Below are 9,526 nucleotides of genomic sequence, written 5' to 3'. Positions count from 1 at the left end.
CGCAGGTAAAGATAGGGGGGCGCACTGTACAGCAGGTTTAGCTTTTCACCACCTCTTCCTTGTTTTCGTGCACTGTGACTCTACATACAGTAAATCTTCCTGCATAAGATGAAACGCTGGCTTCGGCCTTTGGCTCCTCTCTCGCTCAAAGCACTAAACTTTGGCTCTATTTTTACTCCCGTGCGCTGCTACACATTTAGAGACTCCGCTACGTGTTTTTTTTAGGACTATAAATCAGACTTTAATTGCTCTGCTGTCTTTAAAGTAATGGGGGACATGACGGCTCTTTACATAGTTTTGTTTGGCTGACTTAAAAGAGAAATTTAAAACTTGTAAATTGAGGATTTATAGCAACATGTGGAAGTTCATGGACAAAATGATTAATTAATAATAATGGATATTTGTGGCCATTTTGAAAGTGTATTGGAACGTGACAACCTATTTGATTCGATTGGAGAAGAACAAAGTGCAAAATGTGAAATCAAATTTGAGAAGACAAACAAGTAGATGAACTTGGTAGTTTGTGTTTCTGGTGCTGTGATAAATCATCAGAGTTCTGGTTTGTTTGGTTTGTAAAGGTCGGGGGGCAACAAGTTAAGAGGCCACGGTCTTCTAAAAGTGCCCTTCTGGGACGTCACTCTCCCTCTCGGTTTCAGACTTTGTGTCTGAGGCCAAAGGAAGGACTGCTAAAAATGTTTCATTTTGACATCTGCGACATTAGTCTTGCGGTCTGCTGTGGCTTTCTCTAAAGGTTTCACCTGAGGTCATTGTTTATTTTTGGAAATCTCCACCGATAATTTTTGTTTTCTGATCAAACCCACAACACATCATTTGTTTTTGTGGATTTGCACCGGCCCATTACATTTTCCGAGCTGCTGATTGAGAGTACCGTAACTTGGCTTTACGGCAGGCCAGAAGTGCAGCAAATCAGAGCGGCTTTCATCAGGCCGGCTCTGGTCTAAAGAGGGTTCTTCATGACAGGAGAGGCTGCAAACTGGAGTGAAGTGAGCACTATAAAGCAATGAGGAAGGACGTGTAGAGAGCCTCTAGTGAGTGTCCTTTTGTAAGCTCAGGTCGTCTTCTCAGGCTGTTGTTTGTTTTGATTAATAAAAACAAATGACCCAGTCATTAATATTTATACTACCATCTTGTGGAAGTGTACTTTTAATGCAAGAGCCTGATCTGTGGCAGTGTTGAGCTGAACTGGAGGAAGTAGTTTCATTTAAGAGCTTCAAAAATTTCAAGACTAGATCCAAAAAGCTCTCATAGCAGGAAAGATTATATATCTTAAGGGTTTTGCTTTCCTCTCTGTTTAAATTTTTATGTAGGCAACAGCATGGGTTATAAGCAGGAGGATTTTCAGAAATGCACTGTGGCCGCTGCGAGCACAGTTCCACATCTTAAGACCTTTCTTTCAAGAAGAGCAAAGTTTACAGAACCTTCAGTAAAATCACCACCTCGTGGGTTTGTGCAGCCTGATATGCAAAATGCGTTAAAAGCCACATTGAACACATTGTCAGAGGTTTATACACTGCTCCAAACTTTGAAATGTTTTTCACACGCGCTCGCAGAGGAGTGTGAAGGCGTCACAAAGCGACACTTTCCAGTTTCCCAAGAAACCAGGCGAGCGATGAGCGCCGTCGCTCCCCTCTGTGGCTTTCCTACGCTTTGCTGTCGGGAATGGAAAGGCTTTAGAGGCTGCACCCACCGCTGCGAGCGGCCTCCAGCAGCCTCCCTTGGTTCAAAGTTACCACACAGCTGCTAGCTCAAGCTTAGCGAGGCCCACCTGAACACGTGCTATGGTTTATGACACAAGTTTGAAAACCACAATTTTACATTGAATGCACGATTTTTGTCTTTTTCATTTTTACTGGCTTTCATTTAACTCGGTTTTGCAAACCACATTAACAGCTTAAAGCACCATTAATTATGCTAAATTGATCTTTTTAGCCACTTTGAGGAAACAAAGCAAGCTATAAACACAACACTAATATATCACACTTTACACTGTGGGCCATAAACAGTCCACTTTGATTTTAAGTGGGCCAGACCAGTGAAACTCCTTCTGTCAGTGTAAAGAAGGTGAACTAAAATTTAGTCTATCAGATTTCTTAATACAAGAAAAATAAGTACAATTTGGACAGTATGTCAAATTTTGGGGCTTAAATTGTGAGACATAAATGTGTAGAATTAACATCACATTTCTGTAGCAGATAGTGAAAAAATAGGAGGTTTTCTGTCATTTAATTGTTTATCTATCTATTTTCCAGTGGGCCAGCCTGGAGTCTTTGCCAGACTGATTCTAGCCCCCGGGCCTTATGTTTGGCACCGCCCTGTAAAGTGTTGAAGCGTCTTCATTGGCTAACTTTTATCTATCTGATGCTCCTGCATTTGTACTTAACAGTAGATCATGTTAGCTTTTATGATAACATACAGCTGCACATGAAAAAGAGGCTAATGAGAGTTAGCGTTAATCTAAACAGGAAAGTGGTGCAAAACCAAAACAATGAGCCTAAAGACTGCAGAGGTTGGAAGTGAGCACCTCATTTGAGGTGGCACACAGCAAATATTCAATCCTGTGCTGCTTGAGCGCATCCTGTTTACCATCCCCTCATGCACGCTTTCTGTCAGTTTACTGCGTCTGCTAAAGTCTTTTTGTGGGAAAACTGGAATAACTGGCACAGTAGTGAGAAAAAAAAGGAGCAAACATAAAAAATAAACATATCAGAATGAAAGAGAAAACTGGATAAGTAAAACAGACTGCACATAGCGCCATCTGCGTGCATGTTTCCCTTCATGTCGAAGCACGTTTCTGTCTGCACAGATGTGTCTCTAAGGTAGGATGACAAAAAAACAATCATTTATTGTTGTTTATGGATCCTCTGCTTCCATCCATTTTCAGGAAATCTGTCCGACTGATAACTCCACACATTCCAATCCCAATCCCAATAATGTACTGAGGTATTTCCGTGCCTGACCCCTCCAATATCATGCACATTATCCGCATCCTGTGGTCAGTATCAGACAAAGAAATTACACTTGCACGGTGAGCAACAACAAATTGCCACTGGGCGTCTGTTTTTGGTAAATGAGACCTGCCATTTTTTTTTCACCCTTTAATCACTTTTCACTCTTCCTATCTTTTCCTTTTTCCGTTCTTTCTGGCAATCTGCCCTGCAACTGCTGCTCCCTCCATCACCGTATTGCCTGACTGCATTCCTCTCATTCCTACCGGCTTCCTGTGACTGAATGAGGAGCGAGCCCCACCGGCCACAAACCTCCACCTTGAAGTCCTTCCCATGTATCCCGTGTGCCATTTCACTCTATCGCTCCCTACCAGTGTTTTCCGTTTTAATATCCTTTTGGGAATTTGGGGGAAAATTGAGCCCCAATACCTCGCTGACATTAGGATATTTTTACTGGAGGGTCTAGTCAGACCCCACTGTCCAGAATCCAAAAGGTTTGCATGGTGAAATCTAAATACTCAGTGCTACCAGCAGCCAGAGTGCTCGTTGACTGCAAAGGCAATAAAGTGATGCTGTGAGGGTGGAAAATAAGAAGAGAGAGCTCTACTGACATCTGTAGACAATGTATTAACATAAATATTAAAAAATAAAATCATTACCAACCGTATTAGGCTGCAAATTCCAGCTGACAGTGATCACTGCCAGCTGAAAGAAGCCTGTTTTTGCCCTCCTTAATATGAATAATGATGTTTTAATAACAGCTCATGGAATGATTTAATAAATCCAAAATAAGCTAATTTATTGGCAAATGTAATTTTAGTAGCAACCGTTTCCAAATGACCTCTATATCTGTAAATAGGAGAAGCTCTGTCTGAAGCATGTGCTGTTCAAACTCGAATCAAATTCAATTTGCTCGAACGCATCTCAAATGATTCAGGCCACAGTCAGCCCCGTGACTCTGGGATGGACTGGTAAAACCTGCCAAGAGTACAAGGAAAAGCACAAAGTGCTGTTGATAGGAGGTTTTTTTTTAAATTCTCAGGCCACAATTTTCCCTTTAGGTACATAATTTAACAACCTCAAATCTACTGACTCCATCATAGGACCAGTCTGAGTCACATGAAATGGAAAAAAAATAGAACTGACCTAGTTCGCTGACAGTTATCAGTTGTTGTCTCTGTGATTAGTTTATGTTAGGTTTTCCAGTTATGCTGACTTAATCTGGATGAGCATGGATGCAAAAGAACGTGTGAGTATTTTTAGCGATAAACTCGCATATTGCTGAGGAGAGAGAAAGAGACATAACGGCAGATATTTCATAGTATCATAGTATAAACGATAGTATTTTTTATGATATAGAGAAAAAACTTGCTGAACAATGTTTTATTGATGCTTACAGCTCAGGGACAGCAGCATTTATGGGTGAATGTAAATAAATAAACTATCAAAATGGGAATCTACTGAGAATTTCCCTGGAAATTTTAAGGAGAGTAAGAACATGGCTTTTTAGTTTAATCACTAAAGATACTTAACTTTATAAAGCTTAGCCTACACAATACTGTCGCATGACAAAACTGAAGAATATTTTCTACCTGGGATGTTGTGTCCCGTGTCGAGCTCTTTTAACCAGTTGCTTAAACACGGCAGTAATTTCCATCCACCATTTGCTCGTCCTGTATGGAGTGCAACTATCGAGTGCAGCTAGCGATGCTCGGTGACTCATTTGTGTACTTTTTGGGTCACACATCACCAGCTGCTAGTACAGTACTAGGCAAACGTCTTTAGTCATCCCTCATTTCTTTATATTCTGAAAGGAACATTGGAGATAAGTGCAGTGATTCATTGAAACATGAGCAATCATACATGGAAATACAGCAAAAAGGCAAACACAGAGTTTGTACAATTGTAATGCGCTTGAAAGTCGGTTTTTCAATAAGCCACCTTTGGTCTTCCACACTGTCTCCACTCTCCAATCTCTTTCACAAGACTTCTTATAATTTCTTTAAGTACTCTTCAGGAATAGTTCTCCAGGCTCCTTCAAGGACATTCAAAGCTCTTATTTGGATGATTGCTGCCTTTCGTTCCGTTAGACTTGTTGCCACTGATTTTCAGTCCTGTTCTCTTGTAATTTAGCATACCTCAGCCTTTACTCCCTGTTTCTTATCTATAAGATTGGCTTACTGAAAGCTTCTGGTAAGACTTCAATGAACAGCAAATGCATCAAGTGAAGGGCCAGGTGCATATCTCAAGTCTTTGCTGGATTTTTATTTTTAACTCTTTTTGTTTTACCTTCACTTTAAGGACACACTGCACAACATGCTGAGATGAGTTTTCAGCTAATAGTTCTTTGGGAATCACTTTGTTGGTGCAAAATTATTATTTTATGCCTGTTAAACTGTTGTCTTTGGCATTTTTCATCGATTCAGCTAAAGAAATTGGTACAGATTGTATATTTTTCCAACAGGCTGCTAGTAACAAATGCCTAAAAACACAATTTAAAACCGGTTCTTTGATAAGTTGTTTGCAATGCGTAGAAACAACACTGGTTCATCTCTTGTGAAAGGTGCCTTTTTATGCCTGAATGGCTCAGTGTTAAGCGGCTTAAGAAAAAAAAAATCAAAACAAACATTCACCTGAAAATGATCAGGGCTGGATTGAAAATGAGTGGAAAAATCCGCCAATGTCCAAAGAAAAATTCTGAAAGATCTTTGAAAGCCTGGAGAACTATTGCTCAAGACTCACTTTAAAAAATTAAATAAAACTTTGGCTCCTTGGAAACAAAATAAAAACATTTGAGGGGTGACATATGGTATTGACTTTTTCATGGCTTCACAGCTTGGTGTGTGTTTAGCAGGAGTAATTTTCTTGCATATTTTTCAGAGTCCAGTGCATTGTTCAAGTAGCTCCTTTTTGAGGTACTAAATCATCATCGGAGGCTTGGCTCTTGCTGTCAGAGATACCTGGGCTTGTCCCATTGTTGTGAGGACCGCGGAGCACAAACGCATGGTGTTGCTGTAGCAACGATATCACAGTCTATTACTTTTATATTATGCAATGTGATATATCTACTGTCCAGTGAGGTTCACATGGTGGTCAGATGACAAATTAAAAAGTAAAATTAGCAGTTAGCAGTTAGCTAAACACAGACTGTCATGGCTTCCAGGTCATTTGTGTGGTCAGATTTACATGTGCGATAACATAAAACTGCTCCAGATGTGCACGATGTATTTGCTATAAAACTGACACATTCAAAATAACTGTTTAACTATTTGCACAATATGATCATTAATAAGGCAAAAACAACATTTCACCTGCATTGTCGTCCTGCAGCAAATCAGCAACTGCTGTGTCTACATAACTGCACATCAAACACCGAGAGTAATTCATCTTTATAGATGTATTGTGAAAGTCGTTAAGGATCGTGTTAATCAACGTTACGGTAGTTTCACTTTACTCATTGTTAAATTATGCTGTTGCTGTGGGGATGTGTAGCGTGGCTTTTGTTATGTCACCAGTGGTGACTCATCCTATTGTATTTCAGTCAACTGTTACCTACTGCGATACCTGCATTCTTCTGTTTTTGGAAGTGGAACTTAGTAACAATGCATGCGTGTATTTTTTTTTTTTCATTTTTAGCCTGATGACTGTAGCTACAAGTCTTTTTGACTGATGACATGTCACGGTAAGAAAAGCACAGGTGTCATTATTAAAATCAGTCACTGCAGTGTTCACGCTGTCAGACTCTCATGTCTCGCACACAAAAATGTAAGTAATTCCTTTGCTTTTCCTGCCATGACATCTTATATCTTAAATACAAGTTATATATTTTTTGGTGGTTGGAGGGAGAGCTATGAAAAACAAAGTTCACTCTGACATTTAGAAAATACTGAAGTCTGCTTAGCCTACAATAGAATAGAGACCAATTCTACCATTTCCACAGTTTCAGAACAAGATTGTCTACTTTGGCTTAACTAGCTTTCACTCAGTGTACAGTAGATACACTCGTTGACCGGTTTATTAGGTACACATGTTTAAATGCTCATTAACACAAATGTCTAATCAGCCATTTGAATGTGAAGTGGTTGCTGGTGCCAGACAGGCTTTTCTGAGTATTTCAGAAACTGCTGATCTATTCCACACCATCTCTAGGGTTTACAGGGAACAATCAACAAAAATAAAAATAGAGAAAAACCATCCAGTTAGTCTTTGACTGAAAATGCCTCGATGACGTCAGAAGTCAAAGGAAAAGTACCACAATGTAACTGAAATAACCAGAAGCAGAAGACCACACAGGGTGCCACGCCTGAAAGCTAAGAACAGGAAACTGTGTTTACACTTCAAATGGGCTCACTAAAAGTGAACAAAAATAGAACATTTCTGTTGTGTTAATCTGATGGTAGGGTCAGAATTTGTTGCAAACAGCATGAATGCATGGATCCATCATGCCATGTGTTAATGGTTGCGGCTGCTGTTGGTGGCATAACGATGTAGAGGATATTATCTTGGCAACTGGCAACAGCCTATCAGAGTATTGCTGCTGACCAGGTCAGTCCCTTTATGACTGCAGTGTAGCCATCTTCTGATGGCTGCCTCCTGCCCCGTGTCACAAACTTCAAATCATCTCAAACTGGTTTCTTGGATATGGCAATGAGTTCACTGTCCTCCACACTCAGCAGACCTCAATCCAACAGAGCACCTTTGGGATGTGGAGATTGCGTCATGGTTGAGCAGCTCACAAATCTGCTGTGTGACGCTGTCACGTCAGTACGGACCAGGGAAAGTTTCCAAAACCTTGCTGAATGTGTACCAAGAAGAATTAAGGAAGTCCTGAAGGTAAAACAGGGTCCAACTCAGTACTAGCAACGTGTACACAGTGAGTGTTTCTTACTTGTAGCACAACAGTTTGCAATATAGCATAAAGTACAGGAACAACGAAGTGATTCAAACTGATTATAAATCTATGTTGAAACGGTCTGTGGATATATTGGTACGTTTTTTCACGTTTATGCCAGATAGAGCAGATGACACACACACAGACACACACACATATCCGCATCTCCCTTACCCCGCGGAGTTCAGCAGATGGAGCCCGCACACCAGCAGCACACACGCGGATGAAAGTGAGACTTCAAGCTGGTTTTATCAGCAGTTTCAACACCGACAGACGAACTCGGTGAGGAGGAGACAGATAAATAGAAAGCAGTGCGTGCACACTCGCTTTCTCTTACATAAGTTGATTACCGAGACATTTCGGAGCGCGGAGGTGATGTTATACTGTACGTACGGACGTACGGCTTAGACAGCGGCGCGCGCTCACGGCTGAAGCTGTCGCTTTTGATATTTTTACCTCGCGCAGTCAGATAACTGTCACAATAACGGAGGAAAAACCCCGGCGAAGATGACGAGGATAGGCTGTTGGACTGTGCTTACGTTCGCCCGACTTGGTGTAGCTGCCTCGTAACGGGATTTTTACTCCCACCTGCCTTTGAAAGTTTCAAACACGTCGCTTTTGAACTTCACCTCCAAAAGGTAGGCGGTGTTTACTTTCTTAAAGTGTTCTGCAAAAGTAGCTAGAAAACGTGGTAAATGTTCCAATTACTTTAAAAAAAAAAATCCACTGTCACTTTATTACTTTCTTGTGCACGTAGCCGAACTACTTACTGTGTCCACACTGTTGTATTGTGAAAATGTGAATTCAATTTCAGCTCCTCTGTTTAAAAAAAACAAAACAAAAAACACTACAACAAAATTTTTTTGACTTCAGTCCAAAATCTGCAGGTGTAAATCCTAACATGACCGTGATGTTTACACTTCAAAAATCGCTGGTGTACAACTGTTTAAAAACTGCTTAAATTACTATCATTATTATTTTAAATAAAGTGAGTTTCCATGTCTCGAGATCATGACCCTGCTATGGAAGTATTTAACAAAGAACTGAATGTGTAACAAAAGGTGGCCCGGTAATCTAATCTGGCAGACAACATGACTATTTTAGGGCATTAAATGGGGCAAATAAGTGTGCAATTATGGCGTTAAGGCCTCATTGTGAGTGGTAGTGTAGAATTTCCTGTTGGATCTATATCTGCCCATAGCTGACAAACTCCACTGCTCATTCACTACTAGGAAACAAATGTTTGGTTGTATGATGGACTGTGGGCTGATGTGCTTTAATATGAGAGAAGTCGTGGAATAAGAAAACAGTTCAATCCCACCCAAGCCCCTTCAATCCAGGGAAAATAAAAGCACACCCACATATACACACCCACAGCAGCCATGCTGGTGTAATGGTCTCATGTGTCCAGGTTTGCTCCCTCTCTCACCACGGGATGAGGTCATAGCCTTTAGTGCTGTTACAGAGATACAGTTACATTAGTTTAATGTGGGCCGTGCCAGAGGAATCGACACCACCTACACCCCGCGGCCCCTTTCTGTTGCCTTTTAGATTTCTCTGCTCGCATCTATGTCCCTTTGTGTTTACAAAAGTGTATCCCTGAATAAAGACTTTGATCATATTGTATTTACCAGGCCTTGCTGTTAGCTTATCACCTTACCTAAACTAT

The 9,526-nt window shown here is 40.7% G+C and overlaps 1 protein-coding gene across 2 annotated transcripts in view; it reads left to right on the top strand.

Annotated features, from left to right (window-relative positions):
- Positions 1–9,526, top strand: part of LOC102307377 (histone deacetylase 7) — a 40,172-nt gene that overhangs the window by 1,132 nt on the left and 29,514 nt on the right. Inside the window, exon 1 of one of the 2 annotated variants that reach the window (XM_005918557.3) lies at positions 5,669–8,495. The exons of the other annotated variant lie outside the window; for it this stretch is intronic. The gene's annotated coding sequence lies outside the window, so the exon portion shown is untranslated. Of the gene's footprint in view, positions 1–5,668; positions 8,496–9,526 lie in introns of those variants that run through there. 2 annotated transcript variants of the gene reach the window in all.

The sequence above is a fragment of the Haplochromis burtoni genome, unplaced genomic scaffold, assembly GCF_018398535.1.
Source record: "Haplochromis burtoni strain Fernald_Lab_line unplaced genomic scaffold, NCSU_Asbu1 Contig_32, whole genome shotgun sequence".
NCBI lineage: Eukaryota > Metazoa > Chordata > Actinopteri > Cichliformes > Cichlidae > Haplochromis > Haplochromis burtoni.
This window is presented reverse-complemented; position numbering and strand designations above follow the sequence as displayed.